Raw genomic sequence first — 4,289 nt, 5'->3', positions numbered from 1 at the left:
ACAGTTAAAACCGAAGGCAACTGTCCCGTTTATCATCGGAAAATATGACACTCGTAGAGATGCAATAAATACCCTCCTCCCGGTAGCATTTAATGGAGAATATTCCACAACCCGTTACAGAGAATTTGTCATTTATGCTCATCGTTAAACCTTCCTTAATGGCCCTCATAATTGACATTAAATAAGGGCATGATCCTAGGACCTTGTTCCCTAGGTGCAGCTATAAATAGTGAGCTTTATTATCATTGTAAAGGACACGACTTTTCTGGAAAGCTTATGCTATAATCGTTTCAAAGCTTTATACAATCAATCTAGTATGTGTATTTTTCAAAAACTGCTGCAAAGGGTTAGGATCAACTTTAGAAACAAACTTACTAGAGACCTCAAAGTCCGTTTCCCCCTTGACCACAGGGAAGCCCGTGCACTAAGCTCACGCTATGTGCAGAATCCGGGGAATTAAGTGCCAGACCATAAGGGTCTATTGTACGCAGCTTACCCTCTATTTTTTCAAGAGTCTGTTTTCATGGCTCGAATATGTGACCTCCTCATGGCAACAACTTTACCAGCTATGCCAAGGCTCCTCGTGACCTCAAAGTCCGTTTCCCTCCTGACCAAAAAAAACACCAAATAAAGAAATTTACAATAGGGGCGAATTGGCCCGCAAAGTTTAGCTAATTAAATTGGTTGTGTAAGTGGTTTCCCACGTGGAAGACCTAGGTGGATTGATCACCATCCGTCTCCTCAGTCAGAGTTCGTTTTGTCGAGCTTGCTTAATGCGGTTTACATCTTTTGTGTGTTTTGCGATGTGATGACCCAAAAGGTCGTCTCTTGTTTTAGAAGTCAAATCTGTGTTCTGAGGCCCTAAAAACATCCTTTTGTTTCACCTAGATTTACGTGCGCGGTCCGGGCGCGTTTCCGGAAAGCTTTTATATGAAATTTAAGAAAAAGATTGATTTTGACCTTTAAAATTGATTAAAGTTGACTTCGGTCAACATTTTGGGTAAACGGACCCGGACCCGTATTCCGATGGTCCCGGAGGGTCCGTAGAAAAATATGGGACTTAGGCGTATGCCCGGAATCAAATTCCGAGGTCCCTAGCCCGAGAAAAATAATTTTTAAAGAAAATTGTTTGCTGGAAAATATAAGGACTTGTGGAATGAAATGGTGTGTAATGTGGATAGTATCGGGCCCGTATTTTAGTTTCGGAGCCCGGTACAGGTTTACAATAATATTTAAGTCGAATCTGTGAAATTTGGTAAGGATCGGACCCTAAGTTGAGAAAATAAAGTTTTTGAACTATCTTATGAATTTCGTGAATTTGAGGTTAAATTCATAGTTGTTGATATTATTTTGATGATTTGATCGCACGAGCAAGTCCGTATGATATTTTTAGACTTGCGTGCATGTTTGGTTTGGAGCCCCGAGGGCTTGGGTGAGTTTTGGATAGGCCACGGAGTGAGTTTGGACTTAGAAAATTTCTGTTGCAGCTGGTATTTTTGTTGCAGGCTCTGATCTCGCAATTGCGAGGTCAGGCTTCGCAATTGCGAGCCTCTCAGGCTTGGAAATTGCGAGGGCTTGATCGCATTTGCGAAGAAAGCCCAGGCCTGCTTGTTCGCATTTGCGAACTTCCCTTCGCAATTGCGAAGTCAACAGGGAGGGGCCAGTCATCGCAATTGCGACAAAATGCTCGCAATTGCGAGAGGATCAAACATGCAGCAAGTTCGCAATTGTGAAGCCTGTCTCGCATTTGTGAGCTTCGCAATTACGAAGCTCCTGTCGCAATTGCGACATCTGCACCTGAACAAAATATCATTTGGACGGGATTTCAACTTCATTCTTCAAAATTTTGAACCCTAAGCATCCCTAGGCGATTTTTCAAAGACTCAAACTTCTCCAAATCATAGGTAAGTGATTTCTGACTCATCTTCTTCAATCTAATTCATCTTTTTACATGATTTCACCTCAAAATCTAGGGTTTTTCATGGAAAATTGGGTATTCTTGGGTAGAAATTAGGATTTTCAAATTTTGGGGATTTGGACCTCAAATTGAGGTCGGATATTAAAATCAATTGCATATTTGAGTTCGTGGGTGAATGGGTAATCAGGTTTCGGTTCGAACTTCGAGTTTTAACCAAGCGGGCCCGGGGTCGGTCTTTGATTTTTTGGGGAAAACATTGGAAAATCTTTATTCATGCATTGGAATTGGTTTATTTAGCATTTATTGATGTTATTAAATTCATTGTGGCTAGATACGAGTGAATTGGTGGTGGAATCGAGAGGTAAAGCGGTGGTTGAGTGTTGAATTACCCGTTGGCTTGAGGTAAGTGTTTGGTCTAACCTTGACTCGAGGGACTAGGGATCCCCTTCTTATTTGTTGTGTGAAATATCATGTGTGTGACGTATAGGTATGGTGACGAGTACCTATGCGTCACCAAATTACTTGTTTAGCCCATTTCCTTTCCCCGTCTCCTAATACACTATTCTTTGTCTTAATTACTTCTTGCTCATAATTGTTTCCATGTCTTAATTGCTTCTTGCTCATGACTGTTTCCATGTCTTAGTTACTTCTTGCTCATAATTATTTCCATGTCTTAATTGCTTCTTGCTCATGACTGTTTCCATGTCTTAGTTACTTCTTGTTCATAATTGTTTCCATGCCTTAATTGCTACTTGCTCATAAATGTTTCCATGTTTAATTGCTTCATGTTAACTATTGATGTTCCCGTTGGAGTATTATTGGTCTCGTAGCTTCATTTTATTACACCGTTGGCTTATATTGATTTATTGGTGCCTTATGGTGCACCTTGGTTGGTCTCGCTGAGTAGTTTCCATTGGTGAAGTTTCATAATCGTAGTGATATTCCATTGTGTGGATTGAGGTATAAGTAATGTGGGAAATATGAGTTGGCTTATGAAACTCTTGTCTTTATTCTTTGTGTTTGGTGCTGATATATATATTGGGATCGGGTTGCACGCCGTAATAGGAGGAATAAAGGTGAATTGTGATTGTCTGGTGGGATCGGGTTGCACACAACAAGGAGTAATAAGGGTGGACATGTGGGATCGGGTTGCGCGCCGCAACAGGAGGAATAAGGGTGAAATGTGCTGAGGAGTAATAAGGGTGGACATGTGAGATCGGGTTGCACGCCGCAACAAGAAGGAATAAGGGTAAATATTGATACTGTTGTTGTTTATATGTTGGGATCGGGATGCGCGCCGTATCAGTTGTTATTATATTTTCATTTCTGTTAAGGCCTATTACTGTGATGTTGAAACACCCTTAAGGATTGGTTGTAGCTGAACACTAGTAGAACATTTGGGTTCCGAGTTATTTAATGCCAGTTATTGCTTTATTACTTTCTGTATTTCCTTTCTGTTTAGTATAAACTATTGCAGGTTGTATATGTTGTATGCCCCGCCGTAGCCTCGTCACTACTTCGTCGAGGTTAGGCTCGGCACTTACCAGTACATGGGGTCGGTTGTACTGATACTGCACTCTGCACTTTCTGTGTAGATTTTGGAGCTAGTGGTTGATCGTGAGGTTGGTTGCTATCACTGCGTACCGGAGACCCAAGGTAGTCTTGCAGGCGTCCGTAGGCCCTGGCGTCCCCTTCTATCCCATTCCATTTTCTGTTTTATCTACTTCCAAGACAGATGTAGACTTTTTCGTTCAGACCTTAATTTGTAGTAATCTTAGACAGTTTGTGAGTTGTGGCACCAGTTCTGGGTGGATGTTACTTTGGTTTTCGTTATTGTGTAAAGTTAAGCTTTTAAATTATTATCTTCCGCATTTGTTTTCACTGGTTTATTTTGTTAAGTCTTAAATATTTGAAAGATAAAGGAAAAAGGTAGGATATTCTGAAACATTGGCTTGCCTAGCGAGTACAATGTTAGGCGCCATCACGGTCCCGATGGTGGGAAATTCGGGTCGTGACATACGACCTATTGCTCAGTAAATAGGTTACCTAGCTAGTGCGCTAGGGGCGAAGCTATGTTGGACCAAGGGTGGTCAACTCTTTGCCGAAAAATTATAGGGTAAAATATTACTTGTTATTGATTGAAAAGAGACTTTGAACACCCTTGCATAGCCCACAGGAAAAAAGGTGTTCAAAATTTGATCACTCTTATTGAATTTTCTTGCTTCGTCACTGTAGTGCACGCCCGAAGAATAGGGGCTACGGATTTTCCGGGAAATTTTCCCCAAAAAAGGGGCGAATTATATATATATATATATATATATATATATATATATATATATATATATATATATATATATATATATATTATATT

This window comes from Nicotiana attenuata, unplaced genomic scaffold, assembly GCF_001879085.1.
Source record: "Nicotiana attenuata strain UT unplaced genomic scaffold, NIATTr2, whole genome shotgun sequence".
NCBI classification, from domain to species: Eukaryota; Viridiplantae; Streptophyta; class Magnoliopsida; order Solanales; family Solanaceae; genus Nicotiana; species Nicotiana attenuata.
Note: the sequence above shows the minus strand (reverse complement) of the source record.